The sequence below is a fragment of the Apium graveolens genome, chromosome 6 (assembly GCF_009905375.1).
Source record: "Apium graveolens cultivar Ventura chromosome 6, ASM990537v1, whole genome shotgun sequence".
NCBI classification, from domain to species: Eukaryota; Viridiplantae; Streptophyta; class Magnoliopsida; order Apiales; family Apiaceae; genus Apium; species Apium graveolens.
The window spans coordinates 205,185,891-205,203,606 of record NC_133652.1 but is presented as its reverse complement, the minus strand read 5'-3'; the positions used below and the strand labels follow the sequence as shown (position 1 = coordinate 205,203,606).

Below are 17,716 nucleotides of genomic sequence, written 5' to 3'. Positions count from 1 at the left end.
TTGGCGCCGCTGCAGAGGACTGCAGTGTTAATTGATAGTTTGTGTGCTTTCCATCAGTGGTCGTTAAAGTTCATTGACTCAGACATTGTTACTTATCTGATTCTGTGTCTTATTTCAGGTACTCTATCGAGGGTGTATGCATACGCGTTCGCGTACTCGTAAGAGAACACTGGATAAAGCCAAGGAAGAACTTGTGGTAGTTCGTAGGGAAGTTGTTGGGGAAGAAAAGAAGGTAAAAGAAGAAGAGAAAGTCGCAGAACCAGTTGTAGTAGAAATGGGAGATCAAGTAGAAAATCCGAAGGCTTTGATGGACTATTCTCAGCCCAAGATTAATGACATTCAGTCAAGCATCGTCAGACCAGCCATCAGGGCTAACACTTTTGAGATGAAGGCAAACACGATTCCGATGATACATAACTCAGTTCAGTTTGCGGGTTCTCCTACTGAAGACCCCAACATGCACATCAGGGATTTCATCGAGATCTGCAACACCTTCAAGTTTAATGATGTGACTGAAGATGCTATCAAACTGCGACTCTTCCTCTTCTCTCTAAGGGAAAAGGCTATGTGCTAGTTACATTCTCTACCACCAGGGTCTATCACTAAATGGGAAGATCTTGCTCAAAAGTTTCTCACTAAATTCTTCCCTATGGCGAAGACTGCTGCAATCAGGAATGCTCTTACTCAGTTTGCTCAGCAAATTGGAGAATCTCTGTGTGAGGCTTGGGATCGATATAAGGAGATGCTAAGGAAGTGCCCACACCATGGCATGCCTGATTGGATGATTATTAATTGCTTCTACAATGGATTAGGTGCTACTTCTAGACCCATGCTTGATGTAGCATCAGGAGGAGCCTTGTGGGCTAAGAGCTACGATGAAGTTATAAACTTATTGAACTGATGGCTGCTAATGAGTAGAAGAATCCTTCCCCGAGTTTGACTCAGGGAAAATTTGCAGGAATTCTGGAGTTGGATGCAGCAACTTCTATCACTGCCCAACTTAAGGCTTTGACGATGAAGGTGGACAAATTGACTAATTATGGAGTTAATTAAATTGCTAGTGTCTGTGAAATTTGTACTGGTGCCCATAAGACTGATCAGTGCACAATTTGTAGTGAATTAGCTCAGTTTGTGAGCAACTTCAAGCGATCACTAAAACCAGTGCCAGCCACCTATCATCCCAACAACTGCAATCATCCTAATTTCAGTTGGAGCAATGCTCAGAATACGGTTCAACAGCCTTATCAACAGTACCCAACTAAGCAGTACAACCCCCTGGTTTTCAGCAACTACAGTATGCGCCTAGACAGCAATTCCAGCTGCAACAAGACAATGAAAAATCTGAATTAGAGGAGTTGAAGCTTATGTGCAAAAGTCAAGCTGTTCTATCAAGACCTTGGAAAATCAAATTGGGTAAATTGCCAATGCCTTGCTAAATCGTCAGCCTGGTACATTACCTAGTGACACTGAAGTTCCAGGAAAGAGGGAAGCTAAGGAGTAGGTAAAGGCAATTACTTTAAGGTCTGGAAAGGTTGCGAATCCTGAAAAAACTCAAGAATTGACTAAAGAAGCTGAGACTGAGAAAGAAGTAGTGCAGCAGGATAAAGAAGTGGAACCAAGGAAGACTACTGTTTAGCACACTCCACCTGAGGGTAATACAGGGGAGAAACAGATCTATCCTCCACCGCCTTTTCCCAAGCGGCTGCAGAAGAAAAAGCTGGACAAGCAATTTGAGAAGTTTCTGGAGCTGTTCAAGAAACTTCATTTCAACATACCTTTCACCGAGGCTCTCGAGCAGATGCCTAGTTATGCAAATTTTATGAAAGGTATTCTCTCTCGGAAGGTGAAGCTAGATGATTTGGAGACAGTCGCTCTCACGGAGGAATGCAGTGCTGTGCTGCAACAGAAGTTGCCTCCGAAGCTTAAAGATCCAGGAAGCTTCACTATTCCATGTACTATTGGAAAATTGTCTTTTGATAGATGCTTATGTGACTTGGGAGCTAGCATCAATCTGATGCCCTTGTCAATCTTCAAGCAGTTGGACTTACCTGATCCCAAACCGACATATATGACCTTGCAGTTGGCTGACAGTTCTATTACATATCCGCGAGGTATTGTGGAAGATGTCTTGGTCAAGGTTGATAAACTCATCTTCCCATCCGATTTCATCATTCTTGATTTCGAGGAGGATAATTAGATTCCCATAATCTTGGGAAGACCTTTCTTGGCAACTGGCCGTACCTTGATAGATGTGTAGAAGGGTGAGCTCAAAATGCGAGTTCTGGATCAGGATGTTACCTTTAATGTGTTCAATTCTATGAAATTTACTACTGATAATGATGAGTGCTTAAAGGTGGAGTTGGTTGATTTGGTGGTCACATCAGAACATGATCAATTGCTATGGTCTGATGCCTTAGAAAAAGCCTTGTTGGGGAATTCGGATAGTGAAGATGATGAATATGAAGAACAATTGCAATATTTGAATGTTTCCCCCAGGAAAAGGAAAATTGATAACCCGTTTGAATCTCTTGGAATAGAGGAATTGAGCAAGGCTCCTAAACGCCTCAAGCCATCTATTGAGGAAGCTCCCACTCTGGAGCTTAATTATTTACCTGAACATTTGAGGTATGCATTTTTAGGTGATGCATCTACTCTGCCTGTTATTATTGCATCTCACCTTTCAGGTAGTGATAAGAAAAAGCTTTTGAGAATTCTGAGAGAGTTCAAGTTGGCAATTGGATGGAATATAGCAGATATCAAGGGAATCAACCCTTCTTACTGTATGCATAAAATTCTGCTAGAGGAAGGTAGCAAGCCTATGGTCGAGCAGCAAAGAAGACTTAATCCTATCATGAAGGAAGTAGTGAAGAAAGAAATTCTTAAGTGGCTAGATGCAGGGATCATCTACCCTATTTTTGACAGTTCATGGGTAAGCCCGGTTCAATATGTGCCGAAGAAAGGTGGAATTACTGTGGTAGCAAATGAGAAGAATGAGCATATTCCTACAAGAACAGTCACGGGGTGGAGAGTTTGCATAGACTACAGGAAGTTAAATAAAGCCACTAGGAAAGATCACTTCCATTTGCCCTTCATTGATCAGATGCTTGACAGGTTGGCCGGTCATGAGTACTATTATCTTCTGGATGGCTATTCGGGTTACAATCAGATTTGTATTGCTCCAGAAGATCAGGAGAAAACTACCTTCACCTATCCATTTGGTACTTTCGCCTTCAGATGAGTTTTTTTTGTCTATGTGGTGCACCAACCACATTTCAGAGATGTATGATGGCCATCTTTTCTGACATGATTGGCCAGAATGTGGAGGTGTTCATGGACAACTTCTCAATCTTTGGCAATTCTTTTGATGAATGCTTGTAAAATCTTGGACATATTCTTAAGAAGTGCGTTGACACCAATTTGGTTCTCAATTGGGAGAAATGTCACTTTATGGTGCGTCAGGGCATCATTCTCGGGCAAAAAGTTTCTAGTAAGGGTCTTGAGGTGGATAAGGACAAGGTGGGGGTCATTGAGAATCTTCCTCCACCTATTTCTGTTAAGGGAATTTGCAGTTTTCTTGGTCATGCGGGTTTCTACAGGCATTTCATCAAAGACTTCTCGAAAATTTCAAAGCCTTTATGCAGTCTGTTAGAGAAAGATGTTACTCTCAAGTTTGATGACGTGTGCCTTGAAGCTTTTGAGACATTGAAGAAAAGTTTAATCACGACACCAGTCATAACTGCACCTGATTGGAATGAGCCTTTTGAGATGATGTGCGATCCAAGTGACTATGCAGTTGGAGCAGTTCTTAAGCAGAGGAAGAACAACATATTTCACGTGGTCTACTATGCTAGTAAGACCCTAAATGGTGCCCAACTGAATTATACTACTACGGAGAAAGAGCTTTTGGCTATTGTCTATGGTTTTGAGAAATTTCGATCTTATCTACTTGGGACGAAGGTGACAGTTTTCACTGATCACGTTACAATTCGATATCTCTTCTCAAAGAAGGACTCGAAGCCTAGATTGATTAGATGGGTTCTTTTACTCCAAGAATTTGAACTAGAGATCAGGGATACAAAATGAACTGAAAATCAAGTAACTGATCATCTCTCGCGTTTAGAAAATCCTAATGTTACTTCATTGGATAAGACGTTGATAAATGAGTCTTTTCCTAACAAAAAATTGTTTGGAGTGTAAGAAGAAGAACCGTGGTTTACAAACATTATGAACTACCTTGTGAGTAATATTGTGCCTCCCGACTTATCTCATGCTCAAAGGAAGAAGTTTCTACATGAGGTGAAGTGGTATATGTGGGATGAGCCATTTCTTTTTCGATAAGGAGCTGACTAAATCATCAGGAGATGTATTCCTTACAGCGAAATGGGGGGGGGATCTTGCGAGATTTTCACTCAACGGCTTATGGAGGACATTATGGTGGAGAAAAGACAGCAGCTCGTGTTCTGCAAGTAGGTTTCTTTTGGATGACGTTGTTTAAAGATGTTCATCAGTTCATTTTGAAATTTGATCGATGTCAACATGTGGGTAATATGTCGAAGAGGGATGAGATGCCTCTTAATGTGCTTCTCGAGGTTGAGGTCTTCGATGTTTGGGGAATTGACTTCATGGGGCCATTTGTCTCATCTTATAATAATCAGTATATCTTGTTGGAGGTAGATTACGTGTCAAAATGGGTTGAAGTTAAGTCGTTGCCAACGAACGATGTGAAAGTGGTGCTTAATTTTCTTCACAAGCAGATATTCACAAGGTTTGGAACTCTAAGAGTTATAATCAGTGATGAGGGGTCGCATTTTTGCAATCACAAGTTCGCTGCTATGATGAAAAGGTATAATTTGAATCATCGTATCACTACGGCTTATCATCTTCAGACGAATGGTCAATCTGAGGTATCTAATAGAGAGATCAAGCGCATTTTGGAGAAAATGGTGTGTCCATCAAGGAAAGATTGGTCTTTGAAGCTTGATGAAGCTGTTTGGGCGTATAGAACAGCTTATAAGACTCCATTGGGAATGTCGCCGTTTCAGTTGGTTTATGGTAAGGGGTGTCATTTCCCTGTGGAGCTTGAGCATAAGGCATATTGGGCTTTGAAGAAGTTGAATTTGGATTTGGATACAGCTGGTAAGAAAAGGATGCTTCAATTAATGAACTTGATGAGTTTTGACTTCAAGCTTATGAGAACAACAAAATGTATAAGGAGAAAGTCAAGAGGTGGCACGATAGGGGTCTAGTGCTCAAGACATTTTTGCCAGGGCAACAAGTTCTTTTATTCAACTCTCGTCTCCGTCTTTTTCCTGGAATGTTGAAGTCAAGATGGTCAGGGCCGTTTATTGTCAAAACTGTGTTTCCACATGGAGCGGTGGAAATTTTTGAGAATGATCCGGGCCAAGCATTCAAAGTAAATGGTCAAAGGTTAAAGCATTATTATAGTGACACGGTAAACCGCGAGGTGGTTAGTGCCGTTTTATTGTTCATTTGATCTCGAGATTCTACGTCGAGCTAGCGACGTAAAAGAAGCGTTTCTTGGGAGGCAACCCAAGTATGTTGTACATTAGTAGGTAGAAGAAGCAAGAAGAAAAGAGAAAAACACAAAAAAATCAGAAAAAGGAAAAAATTCAGGGCCAACTACAGAAGCTGGGCGCGCCCGCGCTGTTCTAGCGAGCGGCCGCGCCGTTTTTCCAATAGCCAAGCGCGCACATGCTGTTCTAGCGTACGGCTGTGCCGGTTTTCCAGAGAGTGAGCGCGCCCGCGCTGTCCTAGTGCTCGGCCGCGCCGGGTCCCTGTTCGAAAAAAATATATATAAAAATGACAGTTTTAAGAGAAAATCAGGATTTTTAACAAAAAATCAATTCCAACCGGATTTTTACTCTTCCACATCCCATAATTCCTTCTCATAATCAATTCCATTATTTCCACGATTCCCATAATCAATTCCCACTTCTATTCCTTATAGAATTCATACCTCCCCACCTATAAATACATACATCTACATACAACTTCTCCACCAATTCACAACCTCTCAACACAAATTCTCTCTAAACACTTAAGCTTTTATTCTTTCTTTTTCAATCTTGATGGCACCCAAGAGACAAAGAACACAAGTTGGAAGAAGCACCACCGACTCTTCATCTGCGGGTGGTGTGAGGCCCAGGTTTTCTACTCCCGAAGCTGATGAGGAGTAGACTAGGCTTCTCTCGAAGCCATTTGCTAAGGAGCGAGGTTTTCTGACATTAGGGAAGGATGGTAAGCTGTTAGAGATGATTCTCGAGATGGTCTAGGTTTCTTTTTGTGAGGCGCCCGTTGCTGTGCCCATATGAGCATTTACCAGGAGGTGTGCCCATAGAGGCTACTACTGCAGGAGGTTCTCAGCATGCCCGTCGAGCAGCTTGGAGAGCTCAATATGGAGAGGAGTCTGGTTCGTCGCAGAAGTAGCAGCATGAGGCAGCAGGAGTAGAGTTGGGAGCTGGTTTGATTTCGAGGCAGTATAGGCGTCTAGCGAGGAAGATGTGTGCGATGCACGACATCCATAGTCGGTTTGCACGCGACCTTACCCAGGCACTTGGGACAGCTTTTAGAGCCACCGGAGTTGACATCCAGTGGCCAGTATATGGTGAGGATTCAGTGTATCCGCCTCCAGACATGCCTGACACTCACCCATTGAGGGTGAGGGTGAGGGTTCGAATTTGTAGTAGGTATGTCTGATTCCTTACTATTACCTTCACTGAGGACAGTGAATATTTTAGGTTTGGGGGTAGTAGTTGAAGGAATATAGTTTGTATGAGTCTCATATAGTTTGTATATTCATGTTAGTTTTGTTTCATATAGTTGCATATTTTGCCATGTAGTTTTTTTTAATTTTATTTTTGGTAGTTTTATGATATTTTGTTCATGTAGTTTCATGCATTTTCATTATAGCATGATCCCTTAGATAATTTCCCGATTGATTTGTGATATTGATGCTAGTGTAGTGATATCGTATTTTGTGATGTTGAGTCTTTTTGGATTGAGTTGCATGCTAGAGACACTTGTATTTCACTAAGTCTTATAGGTTTCTAGAGTGCTAGATCATAGTCATGATTTGTTTGATTGTCAAGGTTTAATCGCTTGTTTATATTTGGAATTTAGGGTATTCTCTTAATAATAAAAGGCATGGATATTTAAAAATTGAAAAAAATTGGATTTCATTGCTAGTTGTGTGGCTAGGTGTCAAATGGCTAGTAGCCAGCTCATATTGTTATGAGTAGTCTAGGGTTGAATGAGATGGAGCGAAATGCACTCATTCAGAAATTGTTGAAAAAAAGAGAAAAAAATAGAAAAGAAAAAAGAAGAAGAATAAGTGTATTGCATAATTGATCACGAGTGGGCTCTTTAGTATTCGAGTTATTAAGTTCTTAGGGGACTTTGTGCCTAGTGACCTAAGGCTTTTATAGTCTTGGATCCGCTAACCTAACGCTCATTACATGGGTACTATTGTATAAGCCTTTTGTGGTCCCACTCATTGCACGATCAAATAAGCATACTAGTGTTGTTTTATTGTGAATAAATGCATGAATCCATAAAAACTCTGATATAATAATTGAAGTGTTATAAGTTATTTTGAGTTTAGCTTTTATTCTGTTTATAAACTTTCGATTGTTTTGATAAGTAGTGAGTCATGATTGTCGATCTAGTAGTATTAGTACATCTGTAAACATTTGCACATACGCACGTTTCTGGTTTGTAGGTTGATATGAGAGATTTGATTGATCTTTATATGAATAATTGCATTTACGGAGGTGTTGCTTATTGGTTGATTTAGTTACTCTATGGGTATCATTCCATTCACGTTAGTTGCATTCATGCATTTTTATTTCTTGTTCTTTGAGTCTGTTTATGCTTGAGGACAAGCATCGATTCAAGTTTGGGGGTATGTTGAGTGGCATTTATGACATTTTATTATGCTCTAATAAGCTTTGAATTGATGCATTTGTACTCAAATTGTAAAGTATTTTAAATTGTTTTTTTAGTGTTTTTGCATTTCATGAATTAATCCGTGAATTAGGTGAATTAGCATTGTTTTGGTGCTAATATGGTATCTAGGTGGTGTTGGAATAAAAACTCGTTGAAGCCGGTTCGAAGTTGCAAGATAAAAAAAAAAGAAAAGAAGTTATTTCTGGCAGAACCCCAGCGTGCCCGCGCTGAACTAGCACGCGGCCACACCGAAGTATAGGAAGCCAGCGGGCCCGCACTGATGAAGCGCGCGGCCGTGACGTGTCGGGATAATAAAATCCTTATTCTATTACAATTCTATTTTTCTGGACTCCTGGGTTGTTTGGGCTGCTCTATATTGATAGCTCAAGATCGTTTTTTGGGAGAGAGACTTGTTAGAGCACGAGGAGAAGACGGCAAGAGACCGATAGCACAATTTAACAAAGGTGAAGACGATCTAGTTTATTCTTGTGAATCTTTGTTTTAAGTTGTAATCTTGGATGCTCGTTTCTTGTTTTGTTGAACCTATACTCTTGTTTGTACTTGGTTTTAATTATTAGATCATCTTAGACGGGCATGCCTTTTCTTTGCCCATATGCCATGTCTTGTTTACCCATCTGGCATTTCTTATTTGCCCGTCTGGCATGCTGCTTCATCCTATAACAAAGCTGGTTCATCATCTTCCACCTGTGTGAGGTTTACTTCTTATTTACGTTCCTTGTCTTGTCTTTGTTCATAACATTCGGCAGTGTAGTGGCCAAAGATGTTACAGTTATAGCATTTTATTTTTCTCTTGTCACGTCCACCATTTCTACTATATGATCCTCCATGGGATCTTGCCTTCCATTCTTCATGAGTTAACAACAGCTGATTTCCATTGTCTTCAACATGTCCATGAATCCTCTCTTCATGAGCTCTTAGCTTCCCGATTAACTCATCAACAGACATGTTGTCCAAGTTACCAAATTGTTCAACAGATGAAGCAATCTGCAGAAATTTTGGTGAGACTGCTCGTAGTAATTTTTTCACAAAACAGGACTCTTCTACTTTATCTCCTAGAGCTCGAATATTACTCACAATATTATTCAATTTCATGGAGAAATCATCGATATTTTCTGTCTCTTTCATGTTGAGAGCTTCAAACTCGGACCTAAGAGTCTGCACTTTTGCTTTCTGAACACGATCAGCTCCGACACACATTATTTTGATAGCATCCCAAGCCTCTTTGGCTGTCTCTTTCTACGCCAGGACAATAATATATCTTCTGGAATTTCCTGATAAATGGCTGCCAATGCCACATTATCCTTCCTTGGATCAATTACACCCTTTGGGTCACTATTCTCAATAGCTTCCCAGATGCCTTGTGCCCGCATGAATACCTTTATTTTTAATGATCATGCCGTGTAATTGTTTTTGGCCAACATAGGATAACTGTGTCCGATAACACCTTCCTTCATCTTTGGCACGTCCATGCTTGTTTTCCTCGCCATGTACTTGGGCATAAACTACCTAGATCGGATACCAAGTGTAGAATATAAGAACAGATTTAATGTATATATATTTATAAGCACGTGTAATAAACACACAATAAACACTTATTTTGGAAGAACTAGGAAGACATTTTGTTATTAAGTCTCAGAGAAACAAAAAACAACTTACAGGTCTAATATATAGACTAATAAAGATAATGGCTACAAATAAGCAACCTTCTCCTGGAAAAACTCAAATACTCCCATCACCCCATGTCTCTCTTAAAATAGCTCAACTAAAATAAATGCCCAAGTCTAAACTACATGACTAACTAGGTGACTAAATATTAGTCTAAATAATTAAAACATGGAGTAAACAGATATTTTAGATTAAAATCCCAACAGTGTGAATAAGTTCACTCTTATCAGTACTTAAGTTTGATTTAGGTGCTGAGGTTGAACTTACCTCAAAAACTAATTTAACAGCATCAACACTTGAATTAAACTTAATAGGCTTCATCTGAACCTTAGTATCAGTATTTACTGGTTTATTTTTCTCAGTTTCTTTTCCAGATTTTTTATCAGAATTAGATCTATTTGCATATCCTAATCCTGATCCCCAACAACCATTTTCTTAAATTTTCCGAGTTGTCTTTCCTGAGTCAGTCCAAATCTTAATAACCTCTCTTTCTTTAGCTAACTCTTTTTCTAGATTAGCATGCTTTTCTAACGATTTTTATTTAACATACACATCAGTATCTCTTTCTTTTTGAATTTCTAGCATGGAAAGCAACTCAATTTCTAGGTGATCATTCCTTTTTTTTACTCATGGTTTTTACTCCTCACTCTATTATTCTCTAAGGTTTGATCCATATAACTAAGATGCAGAGATTTAAGAAACAATCTTAATTCACATATATTATCAGTATCAAAGGCAAGAGTGGTTCGAGGTACCTTTAATTCAGTAGTATTATCCTCAGTATCAGCATTTTCCATGAGAGCATAGTTGACTTCTTCATCTGATTCTGATGTATCATCCCAGTTCTTTTTCTTGGTGATCTAGGCTTGTTTCTTTTTAGCTCCAGGCCATCTGCAGTCAGCTGCAAAATGTCCAACTCCATCACAGTTGTAATATCTTTCCTTTGACTTGTCAAATTTTCCAGATCTTGATTCCTTCCTATCAGTATTTCTTCTATCATTCCTCTTATCAGAGTTTGAGGAACTGCAACCCTTCATGGAAAACCTTTTCCCTTTCTTGAAGTTCTTGTAGACCATCTTCTTGAAGCTTTTAACTAATAAAGCAGCCATTTGTTCAATGTCTTCATTGTTGTTATGATCATTATCAGTGTCTGATTCACTATCAGTGTTTGAATCATCATCTGAGTTTGATGACTCAGTAGCAGACTTTACAATCATAGCCTTTCCTTTGGAGTGACCTTTACTCCTAGCTTTCTCCTTTGGATTCTCTTCACCTTTGAGTGCAACTGGCCTTCACCTTGGTCCTTTTCTCTTGCTTCTTTGTTCCATCTCTAGTTCATATGTCTTCAATATGCCATAGATCTCATCTAGAGATATTTCTTCCAATTCATAGTAATCCCTGATTGATGTGACTTTTAAGTCCCACTTTTCTGGGAGTGCAAGAAGGAACTTCAAGTTAGAGTCTTCAAGATCATACTTTCTGTCAACCAGAGACATGTCATTGATCAACTTTTAAAACCTATCATAGATTTCAGTCAAAGACTCATCAGATCTTGAGTCAAAGTGTTCATACTCCTGAGTAAGTATTATTCTCCTATTTTTCTTGATAGCTGTTGTTCCTTGACACTTTACTTCTAAAGAATCCCAAATTTCCTTTCCTATCTTACATCCAATAACCCTATTGAACATAACACTATCAAGACTATTGTGAAGAAAATGTCTTAATTTTGTATCTTTCATGATAGATGAAAGATCTTCAAAAGTATAGTCCTTTTTATCTTTATCAACCATCTTTTCCTCTTGACCAGCTACTGCTACTTCCAACCTTATTGGCTTATGAGGACCATCTTAAATCCTGTTTAGATATTCAGGATCTGTAGCTTCCAAACACATGGCCATCTTAACCTTCCAGGATATATGACTGATATAACAATTCGTTACAACACATATAGTGTAAACCTAATCTGTGTTTATATAGGCACAGTTACACAATCAATAATGAATCCTATTATATTACAATAAAGAAATCTATTCCATATCCATATTTGATTGCTTCTGAAATAAAGTCCTTTACCGCCTTTAATTCTGCTATCCTTTTCCTTCTTGAATATGTACTGAAGTGACAAATCCTGATGACATAAACTGCTGATCATCAAGTACTAATATAAGCACTGATGAAGTCACTCTTCAGTAAATACTGATATTAAGTCTTGATAAGAACTCCTTATAGTTTCTATCCAAATATCATCAATTAAATATACCAGATCAAGTCAAAAAATGTAGTTCTGATTTCTGGGGCGAGGCCCCTTATATAGGCATGGTATGCCTTGAATTGGATTAGAGTTAGGAGACTTGGTGGGCAAGTATCAGATTTAGAATGGATTTTGGAGTCCTAAAATGCAGGAAATTTATTTCTTATCCCATGAGGTTTCTTGGAGATCAGCCTCCAAGGAATTATATCCTCTATTGAACTCTATTTGTCAGCTGTTTTTACCCATATTTATTAATTATGAAAATATTTAATATTCAGGGGTTTGGGCCTCTATAAATGGGCTTTTTACGACCCAAACAGTCATAATTAATTCCATATTAATTATGTAATCAGGAATTATTTTATCCTCTATCATTTCCCCCTAACTTCTGGAATCGTGCAGGATTTCGTAGAAGTTAAGTTTTTTATTTCTCTTGCATGGTCTCGTTTTTAGTGTAAAAGTGTTGAGTGACCTACACTTTTACAATGATTTGCCCTTCTGCGTCTTAAATACATATCCTTGATGAATTTTTCCCTATCACCATGTATTTTTCCTAATTTTTTAAGAATATTCTGGATTTTTCATCAATTTTCAGAAAATATTTTAATTTTTTGAAATTTTCCTCAATTTTTCAGAAAGTATTTTCCAGAAATCAAATTTTTCTGAAATTTTCCAATTTTTTTTAATATACGTTCAACCAGGAATCTCTTTTTCGACCAGGATCCTGGTTGAATTATGCTCATTTTTTCCTGCTCGTGAGATTTCCGGTCAGGATTAATTTCGACTAGGATCCTGACCGACTTAGTCATGTCTTCCTTTGTCTTGATTCCTCACCGAATTATTACCCATTTATTCCTGGTCGTGAGATTTTGATCAGGAGGATTTTATTTCGGTCAGGATCTTTCCTATGACTTAATTTCTGACCGAATTACGGTCTAATTATTCCTGGTCGTGGGTTTATTGACCAGGATGTTTTTCGAGCAGGATCTTTCCTTTGACTTAATTCCTGACCGAGTTATAGTCCGGTTATTCCTGGTCGTGGGTGTTTCGACAAGGATTTAGGTCAAGATCTTTCATTCAACTTAGTTCCTGACCGAATTATGGTCTAGTTATTCTTGATCGTGGGTTTTTCGACCAGGATATTTTTCGACCAGAATCCTAACCGGATTTTTGGTCAGGATCTACCTTTTGACTTAATTCTTGACCGAATTAAGCTCCAATTATTCTTGATCATGTATTTTTCGACCATGATGTTTTTCGACCCGGATTTAGGTCGAATTCGATCAGGATTCATTCGATTAGCACTGTAATTGAAATTCAAATGTCTTTTTTTTAACTAGGATTAACTAAAAGTTTTTTCTGACTCAATTGGGCTCTTTTGTGGGCCTATCAATTTTTGTTAATCTGGGTCTATAAAGTAGGCCTTCTAACTTGGCATGTATATTGTGCTTCTTCTTTTTAATTTTTGTTGACTTTTCCAAAATGTTCTGGAGTTTTCCAAATTCTAATTTTATTTTATTTTTATTTTTTGAATATATCCTGGAAACTTCTATCATTTGGCTTGTATATTGGCTAGGCTTTTAATCGGCTATAGCCGATTATAATTTCCTTTTTACCGGCCCATTGACCGGCTAGGGGTGCTAAACATGTTTGGGAGTGAAGTGAGATCTCCTCACCTCTTATTTCCACATTTTCAAATCTTTAGCTCAATTTCTCCTTTTCTCAACCTCCAAGTCTTTTCCGGTGGTCGGCCTCAGTCTTTCTACTCGCCATTTTATGGGTTTCTGCTCCTTGAGTCTTCATCTTCTTCTTTCAACATCCGGTTTCAATCATTCACCTCACCTCCATCCATGGCGGACAAAAGTCAAAGAGAGCTGCTAAGATTTCCTCATCTTCTAAAAGAGGTAACGAAATTCAAGTTCGTTCATCTTATATGCCTTTATTAGATATGATCAACAGTAGGGAGGATGCATACCCATCCGATGCTCACTTAGATACTTTCAATCACTGCAATAAATGGTAAAACGTAACCGATATTAATAATCTTGACACAACCTATAATATTCGTCCTTCTCTTAAGATAGTTCTCGTTGACGGTGGTGATCGTACATGCTTCTGGAAAAAGGATACCCTTTTATTTAAGTAGATGCCCTCATAGCGGGGCTTAGGTCTCCCTTTCACGAGTTTATTTACAGGTTATTAGTTGACTTACATGTTAACCCTTGTCAACTTCCACCCAATGCCTGGAGGAACGTCCTATGTTTTATGGTTCTATGTCTTAGGCAGGGTTTTCCCCTTTCTGTAGCCTTTTTTAGGAAAATCTTTCAGTACTATAATAGTGCCCAGACCTCTTGTGGTTGGGTTTACATCAGGAAGAGACCCAACTGTCCACAAATTTTCAACATTACCTCCATCCCTGATAACAACCAACATTGGAGGGACAAATTATGTTGGGTTGAGATGGGAGAACTGTGATTGGGCACACTTTCTAGATCTTCCTTCGGTAAAGTTAGTGATGGTGTCCCCAAAATCCTTCACCTATCAGTTGGGGAAAACCTCATATATAGGGAGCTTATAAAAGATGAGGGCAATACCGCAAGTTGGACTTTGTTGGAAGTGTTTTCCCTGATCCATGTGGGAATTTCTTCAGTCACATTGCATGGTATTTCTGTTCCTCTTTACTTTTGTTTTCCTTTTTCATATGTTATTAACGTAACTTATACTTTGTTTCTGTTTTCTTTTCAGCAGCTCAGGAGATAAACAACGCCACTGTGCCAGTTGTCGAAGAAACAACCATGATGAGGAAAGCCCAGCTTGTAGTGCTAGATACTCATGGTAAGGCTACTGAGCCCAGCTTCCTGAGGAAGCACAAAGAACCTATGGTGGAGGTCTCCTCAGCTGAAACTGAGGCTACAGCCATTCCTGTTCCACCCTCTACGGCTCATTCCACCCTTTTATGGGGATTTCATTGAGGGGATACCGTGGTTGGCTCCACGAGATATGCTTGGGGCTGGTCCTATATTTCTATTACCCCTAACGACTTTACACTTGTTGTGGATAGACAGGACCTGGAGCGGATGAAGCTCATGGGAGCCTAATCCATTGGTTTGGTATGCTTTTTCCCTATTTATTTTAACTCTCTTTTTTGAAGCATTATTCTTGCCCTGTCTCATATTTGTTATTATTTCAGAAAATGCTCATTTTCAGGCGGCCATTCGACATGCTGAATCTTGGAAGAAGGCATCGGAGAAATCCGACAGGGCCCTAAGGAAGAAAAAGGCCAAATACACTACTCTATTGATGAAAATGAAATACAAGGAGGAGGAACTCTCTGAAGCCAACACAGAGTTTGTGCAGTCTATGCGGGTCAGAGATGACATGTTATTTCTCGAGTTTTTCAGGACTGGCTGGGGCACAACCCTCGAGACCGTGAACAATGCATGTCCTAATATTAACCCGGTAGACTACCCTTGTCTAGATGACGAGACCCTACTCCAGAGGTTTCACAATCGCGTGGTTGTCTCCGAAGACTTCCCTCACACTAAGCTCCTTTCTCCTCCCGAGTCATCTTTCAGAGCTGCCATAGAGTAGTCCAGCTCTTCTTCTGGTGAGAGCGGCAGCTAGTAAAATTGAGGGAGAGGATGACATGGAGTATAGGGTTCTCCCTCTCATTTAGATTTTTATTAAGCCATGCATGGCTATTTATTTATGTTCATTCGTATTTAGAACTCGTGCTTTTTATGCATTGAACTATTATCTGTTTCACTTCGTTTATCTTCATTTTTACACTTTAGCAATTTCATGCTTCGCAGAAACTTAATGTAGCATATTGAAAACTTCGTAATTCTCTGGGTTCCAATCCTTACATAAACTTTATGAAAACTAAGTTCGAAATAGAAATCATAATTGGAATACAAATACTAAGGAGCCAGAGCTCACGATTCTTCTGAACCTTATTACTACCTTAATAAATACTAGTAGGTAAGAACTTCCTTTCTAGATAGTTATATATAATAATTCTTCAAGTTTTGAGCATGCCAAGTCCTCAATACTTATCCCCATCCATAGTTTCCAACTTGTAAGATCCTCTTTCTTGAACAATTTTAAACTTGTACGACCCTTCCCAATTTGGGGCGAGTTTTCCTTTCTGTCCTACTCCAGAGGCTTCCACCTTCCTAAAGATCAAATCACCTTGCTTGAAGAATCTTTCTTTCACCCTTAGATTGTAATACAAAGAAGCTTTCTTTTGATATTCCATAATCCTTGCATGTGCTTCATCCCGCACTTCATCTATTAAATCCAGGGCTAATCTTTGCCCTTCCTCATTTTCCTCAGGATTGTAGGCTTGGATTCTTGGAGACGAATGTGATATCTGAAGGGTTTCGAGCATATAAAAACAACAGAAATGATGTAAAATTAAATTAAAACTAGAATAAAATCGAAACCCTATGCAGGATCCATGCGAAATAGATATTTAATTTGTAGTAAGAATTTTTACTTAAAGAAGCTTTAAGAGTTTATTAATGCAGGATTAATGGAGTTCCAAACCTTGTTGAACCACCATATATCCCGCTCTCACGATCTATGCTCTACGGTATCCACCCGAATGTTTTTCTTGAAAGATCGATGTGTACTAGCACCCGAAAACTCCATCTCCACCTCTCTTTCTCCTTGAACGACTCGGAATTTGTAAACCATGTATCCTTATATATATATCAGCCCTCAAAGAGTTTATATATGGAGAAAAATGAGTTTTTTTATTTAAAAACTAATTATAATTAATACTAAAAAAATCCCAATTTGTTATTTAATTAAGTCACACTTAATTAATTAATAACTTATTTCAGAATTAGTTTAAGTAATTTCTCTATTTTATTTATTGAATTAATTAAGTGTTATGGATAAAAACTTAGGGTATATTAACTGCTGTATTTATTACTAAGGTTCGGGAGCTCAAGATCTTTAATGGCTGCTCTCGTGTTTTGTAGCTTAACTCTGCCTTTATGAGATGCCTACGTATCTCTATGAATTAGAGAATTAAGTCAAAAAATATAGTTCTGATTGATGGGGTAAGACCCTTTATATAGATGTTAGATGTCCTTGAGTTGGACTAGGGTTAGGAGAGTTGTTGAACAAGTTCTCAAACTTTAGATAGACTTTGAAGTCCTAGAATAAAGGAATCAGACTCCTTGTTGGTGTAAGTGCCCTTGAGGCTACCTTTTATAGAATTATATCAATGATATGACTTATTTGATGTCTAGTAATCCTCCCTATTTATTAATTATGAAATTAATAAATAATTAGGGCTTTGGCCTCAATAATTGGGCTTCGTTATTGGACCATATCAGATCTAATTAATTCAACATTAATTATATTTCTAGGCTAGTTTTAGGCCCATATCATTTGCCCCCCAACTTTTACAAAACCTTGCAAAGGTTTTACAAAAGTTGAAGTTTATACCTTTTTTAGTTATCATTTTTACCGTAAAGTGTGGAGCGACCTACACATTTACAACGATTTTTCCTGTGGGATCCATCCCTACGGGCTTCCCTAATTTTCTGGGATTTTCTGTGTACCTTCTGGTATTTTAATGAATTTTTTTCATAATTTTTAGGAGTATTCTGATACTCACAAGTATTTTCCTTTAATTTTTCAAAAATATTTTATCAAAAACAATTTTTGAAAATTATTTTTGTATTTTCCTGATTTTTTTGGTATTTTTTGCTTATTTTCCCCTATTTTTTGGGAATTTTTAGCAATTTTTCTGATTTTAGCCCATTTTCTGATTAATTAAATAATCCAGAAAATGAGCTT

At 38.4% G+C, this 17,716-nt stretch overlaps 1 non-coding gene across 1 annotated transcript; it reads right to left on the bottom strand.

Moving 5' to 3' along the window:
- Nucleotides 1-664: 664 nt before the first annotated feature.
- Nucleotides 665-771, bottom strand: LOC141670011 (small nucleolar RNA R71). The gene has a single exon (XR_012554262.1). It is a non-coding gene; the product is annotated as a small nucleolar RNA R71 (small nucleolar RNA).
- Nucleotides 772-17,716: the final 16,945 nt, after the last annotated feature.